General features: G+C 43.3%; 1 protein-coding gene across 2 annotated transcripts in view; it reads left to right on the forward strand.

Moving 5' to 3' along the window:
• Window positions 1–2,598: 2,598 nt before the first annotated feature.
• The window catches only part of CUL1 (cullin 1), a 99,336-nt gene continuing 82,952 nt past the window's right edge, over window positions 2,599–18,982 (forward strand). The window contains exon 1 of one of the 2 annotated variants that reach the window (XM_056520558.1): window positions 2,599–2,708. The gene's annotated coding sequence lies outside the window, so the exon portion shown is untranslated. Of the gene's footprint in view, window positions 2,709–14,097; window positions 14,252–18,982 lie in introns of those variants that run through there. The other variant, XM_056520557.1, reaches the window with a different exon arrangement.

Genomic DNA, 18,982 nt, shown 5'->3' on the forward strand with positions numbered 1-18,982 from the left:
GGAGGCAGATGAGGACCCTCAAGTCGTCCAGTAAGCTGATCAGGACATTGCGATTTTGTCCCAATGGTCCCGATCAGCTCCACTGAGCTGCCGGGATTGTTTCACTTGGATCGTGGCGTCTGAAGGGTTAATGCCGGGCATTGGCGCGATCAGCGGTGCGCAGCATTAGCTGTGGGTTCTGGCTACCCGTAGCGTAGGGTTTAACCTGTTCTCTGATGGTGATAACGGTTTAAACCCTGAAAACGGACATCAGGGTGTACCTGTACGCCCTTGGTCCTGGATAGATTAATAAAAAACTGTTTTTTGCATGTTCAGTCATTATTTCAAATTCAATACCAAAATCTTACAATTTCTGCCAGGGTATGCAAACTTTTTAACACAACTATAGGCTTATGAGGTTAACTGCCGTTCCCTTCCCTCTCATGCTACTAAACATGAGTAGAACTGTGTGCTGCACTACTTCGAGTAAGTACAGGGGGGGTCGGCCAAGGTACGTGGCAGGCAGCGATCAGCAGTAGAAGGGTAATTGTGAGTACAGGTTGAGTAACGGGAATAAGTGGTATGGGGGAAGAGGCAGTTCAATTCAAAAGATAGTGGCCCAGAGTTACTAAAACTGTCTAAGCCAAAACTCTTATTTGCCTTTAGAACCAATCACAGCTCAGTTTTCATTATACCTGAATAATGTTAGAAATGAAAGCTGAGCTGTGATTGGTTGCTATGGGCAGTTTTTTCTGACAATTTTATATTGTATATGTGGGCCTATATTTATTCCCCCATTGTCCGCACAGCTGGAGTGGGCCATGTTCTATATGAAATATATAGGACACATGTACACTGGACAGTGAGTGTGTCTGTGCTGCATTCACACTAATAAGACAGCTCCCCGGCTCTATAGGGTTTCCCTGTTTAGTGCACAGAGGAGAAGATTCATCAAGACCTGTGCTGTGGAAAAGTTGACCAGTTGCAACAAATCAAATTGCTTCTATAAATTTTCAGAGGTCTTTTCAAAAATGAAAGAAGTGATTTGATTGGTTGCTATGGACAACTGTCCGACTTATTCTCTGCACAGGTTTTAATAAATCTCCCCAAACATATTTCAGAAGTATGAGGACACATTCACTTTAAAGAGTACCTGTCATAAGCTTGGTGAATTTTTTAATCCTCCCAGCTCACTCTGCCCATCATGATAAACACCCACCTGCCTTTATTTGTATTATTTGTTAGCTTTTCACCTTGATAGTGTGCTGTATCTTCTACTAAGTCTCACTAAGCCAAAAAGACTGGAAAAGGGCATTCCAGAGCAAGTAGGGCATCATCTAAAGCCCTGCTGGGGAGAACTTCCACCCTCACTCTGTTACACATACCCCAGAGCAGTTCAGTGTAGGATTGGCTGTGGATGTCTGAGACCGCGCACACTTCCTTTAAAGACATCCGCAGCCCTTTAACACGTATCCCCTATCCACAGGATAGGGGATAAGTGTTTGATCGCCGGGGGTCCGATCACTGGGATGCCCCGTGATCTCCTGCACGGGGCCGCGGCTCTCCCATGCAGGAGGTATATCGGCCACTGTTTGACGATTTGTCTCTGCCAGGCTGTTGCAGGAGACAATCTGCAAGCAGGAACCAGTAGGACCCCTGGTCATGGTGGTGGGGTCTTAACACATAGGGGTTAATTAAACACATAAAGTTACAAAATTGTATTAATTTAAATAGGCTAATCTATAACATTAATTTTTATTACTAATGAAGGTATCATTCACAGTAAGGTCAAAGCATTTCCCGCTAATATAGGCCACTGCCATTAGGGAATACTGTTGTAAAAAAGGAGTGGTTTTTTATCTGCAACAATGTTTAGGTACATGGCATGTGTCTAAGTAACATCCATATGAATAGCAGGAACTAAGGTTTCTGCACTTGACAGCTTGCTTTCTTACCATAATGCATCCTGATGCAAACTTTTCCCCATATAATACCTTGCTGTCCACACAATATAAGAAGCCAGGATTCAATCAGACATACTAGCCTTGTTTTCCCATGGGCACCAGTGAACTTGGAGCACCCCATGACGCTGTTGCTGGTTCAGTTGCCCTTGCTTTGTATGTACTAATGCCTGATATTTTAGAGATCATTTAGCATCACAATTTACCCTTGTTAGATTTATTTAGATCCTTACACTTGCCTGTTGTTCCTGCTTCCAACACATCAGCTTGAACAACTCAACGTTCACTTGCTGCCCAATATATCCCATCGCTTCACAGGTGCCAATGTCTTTTGATAACTAAATGTATTTGCTTTTTGCTATCAGTGATTTTATTGTTATAGTTGATCTTTGTATGCACCCAAAATGGTGCATTGGTCTTCAATGGGTAATAACATCATCAGAAGAAAATCTGTAGCAAAATACACCAATGTGAATGTATCCTAAGGGTTTAATCACACTTGCCCTCAGTATCAAGGTACACTCAACAGTATGCCTCTCATATGTCCTTTTTTGCAGAGCTTCTCAAGCTTCTGGCCCTCAGTCATCTTGGTACACCCACACTTTATGTCTAACATTACTTCCTGTACCTAGCCATGTGCTCTGGAGATCCTGCCTTGCTCCCTCCTTCTTACACAGGCTGGTCACATGACAATGACGTCACACATCTTGGAACTCAGTCCTGGCAGCGTCATAGAGGAGAATAGAGCAGCCCTAAGACAGAATGCTGGTAAGAACCAGGGTGATGCATGTATCTGTGTGATATGCGGAGTGTGATCAGATAAATATGTAGGACTGGCTACCTCACTATGTGGCTCTGAATGTATAGTAGGGTACAGTAGTAACACTGTGGTTATGTGTGTAACCTGCTGTATCATGACAGTAGATAGTTGTATTAGTGTTATATAAAGGCTCATTACATGTTGTACTTTTATTACTATGAAGATGTTCAGTAGAATATAAGAAAGGAGTTAAGTAGTAGAAGTGTAATCATACAGCCCAGTAATCACAGGTCATAAGACCGCCATGAACAAGTTACTATTAAAACAGATTGATGTGGTTTTGGGACCCTGACATATCTAAAGAATGAGGTGGCCCTAATTCTTGGAGGTAAAAATGTCCAGTCAAGTTACTTAAAGGATATAGGGATAGGCGGTTGTGGCAACAAACTGTGCAGCTACTTTCTGCTCTTAATAAGTATCCAGACACCAACATTCTCAGTATTATGTTTAAGCATATAGCAGTAAATCATATGCTGTCTAATGTTGTATATTATAATTTGACACTGATGACAACGGTACTCACCTTGTCCCGTTCAGTGGTGGGGATCTTCGGTAATCTCCATTAGCTCTGCTCCGGGCACCCGGCTTGGGGCACGGGCAGAGCTTAATGACGTCACCACTGCTGTTCTCGCACAGCAGGACCCAGGAGGGAGCAGCAGCGGTGACATCACTAAGCTCTGCCCAAGCCGCTGCTGTAAGCTCCGGCTGTCCCCCAAGCCGGGTGCCTGGAGCGGAGCTAACGGAGGAGATTACCAGAGGTCCCCATCACGGGACAAGGTGAGTACCGTTGTCATCAATGTCACTTGCACTATCTGTCGGTATCGACAGGTTAGTGCTGGTGACGGATTTCCTTTAACATTATATTTTAATAGTTCGGACACTGACCTATCAGTAACTGAAGTTTTGGCACTTTTAGATGCCACAATCAACATTCATTGTGGCGTCATTAGGGTAAATGCCAGAAATCTTCCTGATCGGGTTCCAGTTGTTGATAGCAGCAAGGACCGGTTATGAAGTGCGTTCAACTTCTGAGTGCACTACATAGGCTGGGAGTAGCCCTGTACTCCCTGCGCCCTCTAAGGGTTAAAATGCACTTTACCTGAAAAAGTCACTTCAGCCATTACTGGGAAATCTGAATGCTTCTTATTTTTTCCGCAATGGAGGCGGTTTCCAGTCTTATAAGCAATAATCTAGCATTGCTCAAATGTGAGCAAAAAATTGCACCCCTGAACTTACTCAAATCCTCTGTATCTGCATTTTCAGGTGCCCACCCTTTTAATAGGGTGGCCCCAACCATGGTGCTGATCCCTAAGCTACCAAGGTGCTTGGTGTAGCGAAGTCAAAGTAACAAACAGCACATTATAGACGTCAGGGAAAGGGTCAGGGCACAAAGAGTTAAACAACGGAAAAGCAATAGGAGCACTAACAGGAAATGCACAAACAAACATATAATCAGGGTCAAACAAGCCAAGTTGGTAACAGAGAAAGTGGTGCAGTATAGAATCATAATTCAATAAAGTAGTCAGGAAAACAGGCCAATAATATACACAAGATACATAGGAGAATAGCAAATCAGAGACAAGAGAAAGATCCTTTATCGTGGGCACAAACATGGGGACACAGTGCAGTATAAATAGGCCAACTCAGGAGATCTATATGCTAAAGCTTGACACAATTGGCCAGTCAACTAAGACGGGCAAATGTGCAGCTGTACAAGAGAGGCTGGAGCTGCTGACATAACCAGAAACATTACAAGTAGGTGACTGAGGAGAGCTTTTTTTTTAATGATTACTGTGGTCTCTCCTGAGCTGTATTGTATGTTTAAAGGGGTTATCCAGCATAAGGTGATTTTTAGTACGTACCTGGCAGACAGTAATGGACATGCTTAGGAAGGATCTGCACTTGTCTTGGGCTAAATGGCTATGCTGTTAGATTACCATAACACTGTGGCTAGCTTTCTGTGAACTTGTATTTCCTGTTTTCACTTTTCTTGTTTGCCTACAAATCCCATGATACCATTTTCCTCCCTCCCACACATCAGCCACCCCACCCATTGAAACATAAATGAGCTGCAGACCTGTGGTTTTCAATCAGGGTGCCTCCAGCTGTTGCATTACTTGCAGATTGATCTCTCCACCAATTGAAGCAGACAGGCTCCCTGTCATCAGCTGACTAGTGAATCAGGTCTCGAACGCATTGCAAGCTGGGGAAAATACGAGACAGCAGTCATTTTGTATGCTGTTAAAAATAAATATTGTGAGTAAACCATCACATACAGGTACAGACACTATATTATGAACTATACTAACTTTACAGCCCCTGTAGCATGGCCAAATAAAAAAAATTCCCGGAATACCCCTTTAAGTAAATACTTGTATTTTAAAAAAAAATCTTTATTTTTATATAGTGTTCTGCTATTCAGTTATTCTTATTAGAAAATAGAACTGCCTGACACTGCCAGCTTTTATTGGATAGCCTCAGTGTAGTCACCCCCCCCCCCCCCCTTTCAAGTGGTAACACCCAATCGGCTATTTAGTCATACATTTATAAAGTAAGAATAGCAAAGGAAAGGAACAACACTATCAGAAAAAAAGTCCCAAAATTGTAATCTAATTGGGAATATGTGTGTTCACTCAAAGAGATAGGTTGAGGCCTTGAGTTCTCCTTAACCCCTTAAGGGGACACATTAGCTGCTATAAAAGTAAAGAAAAGGTTATGGGAAGGTTTTCCTAGAACAGTTTATATAGATAACTGCAACATAGGACCCTGATCACACCAAAAACTGACTAAACCTGACCAAAAGGTGTGAGGTTTACTTAATATTCTCTTGAATAAGAAGCAAAAGAAAAAAGCCAGTTCGCCACTGCGATTTCAGAACTGCTGGAGGTACATAGAATAGGGTATATAGTTGGTTCTTGCATTAAAGGGGTACTCCCGTGGAAAACTTTTTTTTTTTTTTTAATCAAATCGTGCCAGAAAGTTAAACAGATTTGTAAATCCTTCCAGTACTTTTTAGGGTCTGTATACTAAAGAGAAATCCAAAAAAGAAATGCATTTCCTCTGATGTCATGACCACAGTGCTCTCTGCTGACACCTCTGTCCATTTTAGGAACTGTCCAGAGCAGGAGAAAATCTCCATAGCAAACATATGCTGCTCTGGACAGTTCCTAAAATGGACAGCAGAGGTCAGCAGAGAGCACTGTGGTCATGATATCAGAGGAAATGCATTTCTTTTTTGGATTTCTCTTTAGTATACAGACCCTAAAAAGTACTGGAAGGATTAAGATTTTTTAATAAAAGTGATTTATAAATCTGTTTAACTTTCTGGCACCAGTTGATTTAAAAAAAAAAAAGTTTTCCACGGGAGTACCCCTTTAACGTAAAAGGACGTATATTTATGTCCTCCGGCGGCTCCCGCGATATGCTGCGGGGTTCACGCAGTGACCCCGCATCATATCGAGTCGGTCCCGGCGGCCATCAATGGCCGGGACCCGCGGCCAATACAGGACATCACCGACCGCAGTGATGCCCTGTATTAACCCCTGATCGCCCGCATCTGAAACGAAAGTGAAAGTATCCCAGCTGCTCAGTCCCAGCTGCTTACAGGACACCGGGAGGGACCTTACCTGCCTCCTCGGTGTCCGATCGGCGAATGACTGCTCTGTGACTGAGATCCAGGCAGGAGCAGTCAAGCACCGATAACACTGATCACAGGCGTGTTAATACATGCCAGTTATCAGCATAGGAGATCAGTGTGTGCAGTGTTATAGGCCCCTATGGGACCTATAACACTGCAAAAAAAAAATTTAAAAAAAGTGTTAATAAAGATCATTTAACCCCTTCCCTAAAAGTTTGAATCCCCCCTTTTCCCATAAAAAAATTAAACAGTGTAAATAAAATTAAACATATGTGGTATCGCCGCGTGCGTAAATGTCCAAACTATAAAAATATATCATTAATTAAACCGCACGGTCACTGGCGTACACGTATAAAAATTCCAAAGTCCAAAAAAGCTTATTTTTGGTCACTTTTTATACCATTAAAAATTTAATAAAAAGTGATAAAAAAGTCCGATCAAAACAAAAATGGTACCGATAAAAACTTCAGATCACGGCGCAAAATATGAGCCTTCATACCGCCCTGTACGGGGAAAAATAAAAAAGTTATAGGGGTCATGTAGTTATGATTTTTTCCAGAAGTACGACAAAATGAAACCTATATAAGTAGGGTATCATTTTAACCGTATGGACCTACAGAATAATAAGGTGTCATTTTTACCAAAATATGCACTGCGTAGAAACGGAAGCCCCCAAATGTTCCAAAATGGCGTTTTTTCTTCGATTTTGTCGCACAATGATTTTTTTTTCATTTCGCTGTGGATTTTTGGGTAAAATGACTAATGTCACTGCAAAGTAGAATTGGTGACGCAAAAAAAAAGCCATAATATGGATTTTTAGGTGCAAAATTGAAAGGGTTATGATTTTTTAAAAGGTAAGGAGGAAAAAACGAAAGTGCAAAAACTGAAAAACCCTGAGTCCTTAAGGGGTTAAAATGTAGGTGGTGCTCAGGCTGCTTGTTGTATTCAATAGATGCAATATTCATGTAGAGAGAGAAAAATGAAAATCCGGCCACTCACCGATATGTTCCTTCTTCAAGCTTTTATTTCAGCAATAAAATACTCACATATGTACAGGGGGGGTGTACAAAAAGGAAGAGCAGGGGGGTACAGAGGCGACAAGCTCCGTTTCGCACACACTTTCGTATGCCTCTGTACCTCCCCTGCTCTTCCTTTTTGTACACCCCCCCCCGTACATATGTATTATATTGCTGAAATAAAAGCTTGAAGAAGTAACATATCGGTGAGTGGCCGGCTTTTCTTTTTTCTATCTCTACATGAATATTTCTTAATATTCTTAGATCTGAAAAGAAGTTGTATTAAAGAAGCCACTAAAGCAGCAGAACCTCATCGAACTCTATTTTTTATAAGACCGATTCATTGATATTCTGCCGGAGCAGCGCCAATCAGGCAATCATAGTTGTTTACAGAAGACTTGTGCATGTTACGTATTTCATCTAGTTTTGTCTGATTGTCATGTGTTCTTATGGGGAGCTATATTTAGCTTTTATGAGAACACCTTGTTTCACCTATATAAACTGATGCTCTCCATTGAATATTTTAAAAAAAGTTAGTAAAGTTTATACAGTATGTTCTGTTAGCAACCATTGACAGATTAATGCTAAGAGGTGACTTTAAGGTTTACTTTAATCATTTTATTAAGCCAATTTTTTTTTTCCTCGCTTTTTAAAAGTCATAACTCCACCTACCAGTCCATATGAGGGCTTGTTGTAAGCGGGACCAATCGCAATGACATTTAATGTACCAAAATCTACAACACAACAAAAAAAAAATAATATACATTTGTGGGGTGAAATTAAAAGAAAACCAAAACACAATTTTTCAACTATTGGGGGTTACGTTTCTACGTAGTACACGGAAAAAAATGACATTTCTTTATTCTGTAGGTTAGTACAATTACTACGATACAATTTATATACCGTAAGTATAGTCTTATTTTCTTATTTTACTTTTAAAACAATCAAAGCTTAAAAAAAAAAAAAAAAAAAAAACAAAGAAAAGAAAAAGAAAATATGCTTAAAATCAATCTTCTAAGGCTGCTTTCACACTATAAAAATTCATCCGTTACAAACGTACGTCAGAAAACCCATGTTAAACGGCCGTTAAACAATCCCATTCAAATCTATGGGATTTTTTTATTACCCGTTATGAACCGTTATAGTCCGTCATGAATAACGGCAGTTAGTTGTGACGGGAGAAATAACGGCACACGCACCAATTTTTCGCCCGTCACAAGTAAAGGGTAAATTAACGGCCGTTATTTTTAACATTAAAGTCGATGGCAAACGGATGAGCTTTTATGTCATCCGTTTGCACCTGGTTTATAATATCCGTTATTACTTCTGAGCATGCTCAGAAGAGAAGACATCAGCAGACTCCTGCAGTGCTGAGGGACTACTACTACTCCCATCATAGAACAGACTTCTTTCCATGAAGGGAGTAGTAATTCCCTGGCTGCGGGAGTCTGCAGAAAGCTAGGGAAGGCTACATTAGTGTTTGTACTACTACCCCCATCATGGAACAGAGTCTGTTCCATGATGGGGGTTGTAGTACAGGGGCTGAGGGATTGATCACACCGGGTTTCACTTCTGAGCTGTCACGCCCCCTCCCGTAGGCTTGCATTGAGGGGCGGAGGCGTGACGTCACACGCCGCCAGCCCGGTAGTCGCCCGTAATCAGACCCGGAGCCAACACAGTCCGGGGACTGATTACAAACGGGGTGCCGCGTGCAAGATCCCGGGCGTCCCCAGCGGCGGGACTTCCGCAATCAGGCATCTTATCCCCTTTAAGAACCCCTTTAAGCAGGGGAGCGGGCGGCATGGTCCGCAACCCTGCGACCATATGGTGTGTTTTAACTTTCATTTTTAAATTCCCCGTGGGGAGCCCTGAATGGCCGGTACTGAGGAGCCATTCAGGGCTCCTGCCGGGGTATTTAAAAATAAACATTGTGAGTAGCAGGGGGCCATATGTATATTAAAAGCACTTTGGGGGCAAGATATATAGCGCTGCGGGGGGGAGCCGGGGACATATAGCCAATATATCTATCCCCCCAGCGCATTTATAATATTCCCCCTGCTGCGCATGTATATACATATATTTACCCCCGTAGGCACATTAATAAATATAAACCCCCCCGCAGCACATGTATAATGTGCCTTTGCAGCGCAGCCATCTATATGTCACCGCTGCGCTCTGAATGAAAAGCATTCTAGCAGCAGCATTGGCCAGCCTGATACTGCTGATAGAAATACCTTTCATACATAGTGCAGCGCCGGCATATGTATATAGAAGCGCTGTGGGGTGCAGATAACGCTATAAGTCTGCACCCACCAGCGCTTCTATATACATATACCCCTGCAGCGATATGAATGAAATGTATTTCTATTAGCAGCGCACAGCCGTCTGCTGCCACTATGTGCTGCTAATAGAAATACTTTTCATTCATAGCCCTGCAGGGGTATATGTATATAGAAGCGCTGGGGGGTGCAGACTTATAGCGTTATCTGCACCCCACAGCACTTCTATATACTGTACATATGCCGGCGCTGCACTATGAATGAAAAGTATTTCTAAAAGCAGCATCAGGCTGCCGGCTGCTGCTAGAATGCTTTTCATTCATAACACAGCCCGGCATATGTATATAGATGGCTGCGCTGTGAGGGCACATTATACATGCGTTGCGGGGGGTATATTTTTATTAATGCGCCTGCAGGGGGTATACATTTATGAATGCGTTGGAGGGGGGTATTTATTAATGCATTGGCGGGGGTATACATTTATTAATGCGCCGGTATATATTTATTAATGCGCAGGTGGGGTGTGTGTATATATATATATATATATATATATATATATATACACACATACATACATACATATATATATATATATATATATAAAAATGTGCTGCGGGGGCATATTATAAATGCGCTGGGGGGCTAGATATATAGGTTATACGTCTGCCCCCCCCTCCCCGCTCTATATCTTGCCCCCCACAGTGCTTTTAATATACACATGGCCCCCGCTGCTACTCACAATGTTCATTTTTAAATCTCCCTCTGAGAGCCCCGATTGTCTCCTCAGTACCAGCCATTCAGGGCTCCCTGCGGGGGATTTAAAAATGAAAGTTAAAACACACTGATACATCGCAGGGTTGCGGAGCTTGCCGCCCGCTCCCCTGCTTAATATCTTCTGATCGCATCGGGTCTCAGAAGTGAAACCCAGTGCGATCAATCCCTCAGTCCCTGTACTACAACCCCCATCATGGAACAGACTCTGTTCCATGATGGGGGTTGTAGTACAAACACTAATGTAGCCTCTCCAGCTGTCTGCAGACTCCCGCAGCCAGGGAATTACTACTCCCATCATGGAAAGATGTTTGTTCCATGATGGGAGTAGTAGTAGTCCCGGCTGTGGGAGTCTGTAGGCCATACATGAGGGATGTTATAACGGGTCTTAAGAGATTAATATTTATTCAGCTGTTAGCACCCGTTATTTCATCCGTTATTATACATCCATTTTCACACAAAAAAACGGACGTTTAATAATGGATGAATGCTCATAGTGTGAAAGCAGCCTAATGCCTATAACTTTTCTATAGGGATCTTTGGTTTTTAGCAGTACTTTTTTTTTGTACAGATGGGTCTTTATCACCTTTTGTTATTTTTTTTCCTGCCGCAGGGATCCAATCATCCAACATGGCGGCCAGAGGTCCGAGCGAACTTACAGTAAATTCGATTCGTCACGAACTTCTCGGCTCGGCAGTTGATGACTTTTCCAGCATAAATTAGTTCAGCCTTCAGGTGCTCCGGTGGGCTGGAAAAGGTGGATACATTCCTAGGAAAGAGTCTCCTAGGACTGTATCCACCTTTTCCAGCCCACCGGAGCACCTGAAAGCTGAACTAATTTATGCAGGAAAAGTCATCAACTGCCGAGCCGAGAAGTTTGTGATGAATCGAATTTACTGTAAGTTCGCTCATCTCTACTCTGGGCGACATCCCAGGGTCTTCTCCTCTGGTCTGACATTGAAAGTGTAAGAAAAGAAAATAAAATAAGAAAAGAAAATAAGAAAAGAAAATAAGAAAAAAAATGAGGAAAAGCCCCTCCCCAAATGAAAATTTAAATGGCCCCTTTTTACCATTTTATCCCAAAAAGCATAAAAATAATAATTAACCCCTTAAGGACACATCCCATTGTGGCCTTAAAGGGGTACTCCACTGGAAAACATTTTTTTTTTTTTTTTTTTTAAATCTCCAGAGCAGAAGACCCCAGGAGGTGGACGGAGGCAGGTTAGGGGACCTCCTCCACCATTTTAGATGATCCGATCCCTGCAGCAGCAGCACCACAGGCGATCCAATCATCTAATTTAACGGCCGCATTGCTGTGATCAATACAGATCACGGCATCTGAGGGGTTAATGGTGGACATCAGCATGATCGCTGATGTCTGCCATTACAGGTGGGTCCCTGACTGTTGATAGCAGCCGGGACCTGCCGAGCATGATCTGAGCACCAGCCCGGTGCTCGTGTCATCTACAGGACATAAATGTACGTCCTGGTGCATTAAGTACCAGGGCACAAAGACGTACATTTATGTCCTGTGTCGTTAAGGGGTTAAAGGGGTAACCCAGTGGAATTTTTTATTTTATTTTTTATCAACTGGTGCAAGAAAATTAAACAGATGTGTAAACTACCTTCTAGTACTTATCAGCTGCTGTATAGTACAGAGGAAGTTCTTTGTTTTTTTGAATTTCTTTCCAGTCTGACCACAGTGCTCTCTGCTGACACCTCTGTCCATGTCAGGATAAGCTTGCTATGGGGATTTGCTCCTACTCTGGACAATTCCTGACATGGACAGAGGTGTCAGCAGAGAGCACTGTGGTCAGACAGAAAGGAAATTCAAAAATAAATGAACTTCCTGTGGAGCATACAGCAGATAAGTACTGGAAGGGTTAAGATTTTTTAATAGAAGTAATTTACAAATCTGTTTAACTTTCTGGCACCAGTTGATTTAAAAAAAAAAAAAAGTTTTATAGCGGAGTACCCCTTTAACCCCTTACCTCAAATGGAAGTTCATGAACGTCCATCTGTTGCTCACGAGGTATTACGCGCGCTCATACCCGCTGGGTCCTGGTTGCTATAAGCAACCAGGACCCACGGCTAATGCCGGACATCGCTGCATCTAAAATGAAAACATTGCCGGTTAGCTCAGTGGCGCTATTTGGGACCAGCGTAGTGAAATTGTGGCGTCCTGAACAGCTTGTAGGACGCAAGGAGGATCCCTACCTGCCTCCTCGCTATCCGATCAATGTAATGAATGTTATGGTCCCCTATGGGAGCTATAACATTGCAATAAAAAAAGTGAGAAAATAAAGTAAATAAAGATCATTTAATAAAAGTCCTCTAATAAAAGTTTCAATCACCCCCCTTTTCCCATTTTAAAAAGGAAAAAAAACGGTTTAAATGTGGTATCGCTGCATACGTAAACGTCCGAACTATAAAAATACATAGTTAATTAAACCACATGGTCAATGGCGAGTCCAAAGTCCAAAATAGCGTATTTTTTGGTCACTTTTTATATCATGAAAAAATGTATAAAAAGCGATCAAAAAGTCCAACTAATATACCGATAAAAACTTCAGATCACACCGCAATAAATGAGCCCTAATACATCCCCGTACGCAGAAATTTAAAAAAAAAAAAAAGTTATAGGGGTCAGACTATGGCAATTTTAAACATATACATTTTCCTGCATGTAGTTATGATTTTTTCCAGAAGTAAAACAAAAATCAAACCTATATAAGTAGGGGATCATTTTAATCATATGGACCTATAGAAGATAAGGTGTAATTTTACCCAAAAAAATTTACTGTAGAAACGGAAACCACCAAAAGTTACAAAATGGCATTTTTTCTTAAGTTTTGTCGCACAATGATTTTTTTTTCCCGTTTCGTTGTAGATTTTTGGGTAACATGACTGATGTCATTAAAAAGTAGAATTGCTCTCGCAAAAAACAAGCCTTCATATGGATTTTTAAGTGCAAAATTTAAAGTGTTATAATTTTTTTAAATATAAGGAGAAAAAGTGGAAAAACACTTGATCCTGAAGGGGATAAAGCCCTATTGATAACAATGGAAGTTCTTGTTGAGGATTAGTATTAGTGAGAAAATACTCCCATCTGACCCCAACCTAAGGGGTTATCCAGAAAACTGCCCCACTCCTGTCCTCAGGTTGGTTGTGGTATAACAACTTGGATATAGTAACTTCAGTGGAATTGAGCTGCAATACCATACACAACCTGAGGACAGCTGAGGTGCAGTTTTCTGTAGAATTCAGTTTTGTGTAATTCTGGGTAACACTCTGGCCCTCCTCTGTACACGAGGTAATGTGCTGGTACTCCGGCCTGCAGTACATACTACACTGGCCGCTATCAGGATTATTTGAGGCTAGCCATGTCAGCTTTCTGGAGCTTCTCCCTGAGGCGCTGCCCACACCAGAGTCGCCATTGTTTGGTACGCAGTTGGCCCCGCAGGCTGCTTACACAAACAGTGCGTGCCGTCTCCATAGTGTCTAGCCGTCTGGCATGTCTGATTGGCATTTGTATTTCCGCCTGGTCACGCCCCGTGCTGACGTAACTAGGATTTCCACATAAGCCCGCCCCCCGTTTTCCGGGTCGTGTGAGTGACGTTGTTCTCTATCATGATTGGTGCTCGGCACAGGAAAAGCGGCCGGTGAGGCCGGAAGTGTTATATTCTCTTTTGTGGGCAATGATTGGCTGGATGTAGAATAGGGAGGGACTTCCGGCTGACAGTCCGGGCTCTCCCAGGGGTTTCTCTGCGCCTGCCGCCGAAAGACAGGTGAGGGATGCGGTGAACATGGCGGCGTACGGGGGTTAGGGGTCGGGGGCGGGATTTAGTGTGTTTGTAGCGGATGTATGAGGTGTAAGGAGCCGGCCTTTCTCCTTCAGTGTCTTCGGTGTTACGATGTGTTCACTAGATGGTGATGTCACACGATCCATTCCATGGACTGCCCTAGGCTGTGGGCTTCATGGGGCTATTGTCCTGTAATACATCTCCTCTGGGTGTAAGAGCTATCACCTAGGGGTGACGCACTATGGATGACTGTAGGGACGATCATGACATCTGTATACTGCAGGGGGTCTGTCACTATATACTTGCTACCTAGGGACTGGATACTATGGATGGTTGTAGGGCTATCATTACATCTGTATACTGCAGGGGGTCTGTCACTATATGCCTGCTACCTAGGGGCTGGGACACTATGGATGGTTGTAGGGCTATCATTATATTTATATACTGCAGGGGGTCTGTCACTATATACCTGCTACCTAGGGGCTGGGACACTATGGATGGTTGTAGGGCTATCATTACATCTGTATACAGCAGGGGGTCTGTCACTATATACCTGCTACCTAGGGGCTGGGACACTGGATGGTTGTAGGGCTATCATATCTGTATACAGCAGGGGGGGTGTCACTATATACCTGCTACCTAGGGGCTGGGACACTATGGATGGTTGTAGGGCTATCATTATATCTGTATACAGCAGGGGGTCTGTCACTATATACCTGCTACCTAGGGGCTGGGACACTATGGATGACTGTAGGGACGATCATGACATCTGTATACAGCCGGGGGTCTGTCACTATATACCTGCTACCTAGGGGCTGGGACACTATGGATGGTTGTAGGGCTATCATTACATCTGTATACAGCAGGGGGATCTGTCACTATATACCTGCTACCTAGGGGCTGGACACTATGGATGGTTGTAGGGCTATCATTACATCTGTATACAGCAGGGGTCTGTCACTATATACCTGCTACCTAGGGCCTGGGACACTATGGATGGTTGTAGGGCTATCATTATATCTGTATACAGCAGGGGGTCTGTCACTATATACCTGCTACCTAGGGGCTGGGACACTATGGATGGTTGTAGGGCTATCATTACATCTGTATACAGCAGGGGGTCTGTCACTATATACCTGCTACCTAGGGGCTGGGACACTATGGATGGTTGTAGGGCTATCATTACATCTGTATACAGCAGGGGTTCTGTCACTATATGCCTGCTACCTAGGGGCTGGGACACTGGATGGGATGACTGTAGGGACGATCATGACATCTGTATACAGCAGGGTTCTTAAACTATATACCTGCTACCTAGGGGCTGGACACTATGGATGGTTATAGGGACGATCATTACATCTGTATGCAGCAGGGGTTCTGATACTATATACCTGCTACCTAGGGGCTGGACACTATGGATGACTATAGGGACGATCATTACATCTGTATACAGCAGGGGGTCTGTCACTATATACCTGCTACCTAGGGGCTGGACACTATGGATGGTTATAGGGACGATCATTACATCTGTATGCAGCAGGGGGTCTGTCACTATATACCTGCTACCTAGGGGCTGGGACACTATGGATGACTGTAGGGACGATCATTACATCTGTATACAGCAGGGGGTCTGTCACTATATACCTGCTACCTAGGGGCTGGGACACTATGGATGACTGTAGGGACGATCATTACATCTGTATACAGCAGGGGGTCTGTCACTATATACCTGCTACCTAGGGGCTGGACACTATGGATGGTTATAGGGACGATCATTACATCTGTATGCAGCAGGGGTCTGTCACTATATACCTGCTACCTAGGGGCTGGGACACTATGGATGACTGTAGGGACGATCATTACATCTGTATACAGCAGGGGTTCTGACACTATATACTTGCTACCTAGGGGCTGGGACACTATGGATGGTTGTAGGGCTATCATTACATCTGTATACAGCAGGGGGTCTGTCACTATATACCTGCTACCTAGGGGCTGGACACTATGGATGGCTGTAGGGCTATCATTATATTTATATACAGCAGGGGTTCTGACACTATATACTTGCTACCTAGGGGCTGTGACACTATGGATGGTTGTAGGGCTATCATTATATCTGTATACTGCAGGGGGTCTGTCACTATATACCTGCTACCTAGGGGCTGGGACACTGGATGGTTGTAGGGCTATCATATCTGTATACAGCAGGGGGGGTGTCACTATATACCTGCTACCTAGGGGCTGGGACACTATGGATGGTTGTAGGGCTATCATTATATCTGTATACAGCAGGGGGTCTGTCACTATATACCTGCTACCTAGGGGCTGGGACACTATGGATGACTGTAGGGACGATCATGACATCTGTATACAGCCGGGGGTCTGTCACTATATACCTGCTACCTAGGGGCTGGGACACTATGGATGGTTGTAGGGCCATCATTATATCTGTATACAGCCGGGGGTCTGTCACTATATACCTGCTACCTAGGGGCTGGGACACTATGGATGGTTGTAGGGCTATCATTACATCTGTATACAGCAGGGGGATCTGTCACTATACCTGCTACCTAGGGGCTGGACACTATGGATGGTTGTAGGGCTATCATTACATCTGTATACAGCAGGGGGTCTGTTACTATATACCTGCTATTTAGGTGTTGGACACTATAGATGGTTGTAAGGCTATCATTACATCTGTATACAGCAGGGGGTCTGTCACTATATTCATGCTTATTCATGCTACCTAGGGGCTGGACACTGGATGGTTGTAGGGCTATCATTACATCTGTATACTGCAGGGGTTCTGTCACTATATACCTGCTACCTAGGGACTGGACACTATGGATGGTTGTAGGGCTATAATTATATTTATATACTGCAGAGGGATCTGTCACTATATACCTGCTACCTAGGGGCTGGATACTATGGATGGTTGTAGGGCTATCATTACATCTGTATACTGCAGGGGTTCTGTCACTATATACCTGCTACCTAGGGACTGGACACTGGATGGTTGTAGGGCTATCATTATATTTATATACTACAGGGGGATCTGTTACTATATACCTGCTACCTAGGGGCTGGGACACTATGGATGGTTGTAAGGCTATCATTACATCTGTATACTGCAGGGGTTCTGTCACTATATACCTGTTACCTAGGGGCTGGGACGCTATGGATGGTTGTAGGGCTATCATTACATCTGTATACAGCAGGGGGTCTGTCACTATATACCTGCTACCTAGGGACTGGACACTATGGATGGCTGTAGGGCTATCATTATATTTATATACAGCAAGGGTTCTGACACTATATACCTGCTACCTAGGGGCTGGACACTATGGATGGTTGTAGGACTATCATTATATCTGTATACAGCAGGGGGTCTGTTACTATATACCTGCTATTTAGGTGTTGGACACTATATAGATGGTTGTAAGGCTATCATTACGTCTGTATACAGTAGGGGGTCTGTCACAATATACCTGCTACCCAGGGGCTGGGACACTATGGATGGTTGTAGGACTATCATTACATCTGTATACAGCAGGGGGTCTGACACTATATACCTGCTACCTTGGGGCTGGGACACTATGGTCGTAGGCAGGGCTGTGGAGTCGGTAGATAAATGTTCCGACTCCGAAGTTTTTTTTTTTTTTACCTCCGACTGTCTCCCCGAATCCTCTGTATTAATATGCAAATGTATTTATAAACACTTAAAGTTGAATCCAAGAAGCTGTTCCACCAAGTTCTTCTAAGCTCTTCTAGCAGAGAGAGGTAGTTGGTCAGAAGCTGCTGCCTTCTCCTTTTTGTGTGCTGATCTGCGGCTGAAGATAGGGCAGTGGGAGGATCCGGGAAGGGGCATATATTATAAAACATGATTTCCCTAGTAGAATCCCATAGTTATAGTTAAAGTTTAAGCTAACAATCGGAGTCTACAAGTTGTTATAGCCTTAGCTGAATGGCAGCAGTTTTTCCAATGGTTTATAGCTTCAGTCTTGAACTGTTGACCCTCCATTCCCTTCACTTATACAAGTGTCTCTAGTCCTACAAAAAACATATTTATTTAATCCCTTATCAGTGAGAGGCTAGGTTACCCATGGGTTCCCTGTAACAGCAGAACACAACACTATGGAAAGTATAAGTATTGCCGCTCCTAATTGTGCGTTGCGTGCCATATAGTGAAGCACATGAAAAGCATGCTTCTTCACGGTGATGTAACGTGTTCGTTTTGCGGTTACGTGAGGCACTGCATGCATTGGTCTTTATTCTTACAGTAGAGAAGTCATTAATTATAACTTTTTGAGAATTGTGACGTATGAAAACTTAATTTTTTTTAAATTCCAATCTAAATTTAGTAGGAGTCGGTGCATTGTACTCCAGGTACCCAAAATTTCGTCAGACTCCACAGCACTGGTTGTAGGGCTATCATTTGATCTGTATACAGCAGGGAGTCTGTCACATTGTGAATGGTTGGGGATCTTTGTGACATCTGTATATAGCAGGGGGTCTGTCACACTGTGGCTGCTACATAGGGGCTGGGGCACTATGGATTGTTGTGAGGCTTTCCTGACATATGGATTGTTGTGAGGCTTTCCTGGCATATGTATACAGCAGGGGGGCTGTAACTGTGTGCCTGGTATCTCCACACTTTCTGCTATCACATTGCTGTGTCATATCCCTGTGTCTGTTACATTAGATTTGTTTTCAGGG

Source organism: Hyla sarda, chromosome 5 (genome assembly GCF_029499605.1).
Source record: "Hyla sarda isolate aHylSar1 chromosome 5, aHylSar1.hap1, whole genome shotgun sequence".
Lineage (NCBI taxonomy): Eukaryota > Metazoa > Chordata > Amphibia > Anura > Hylidae > Hyla > Hyla sarda.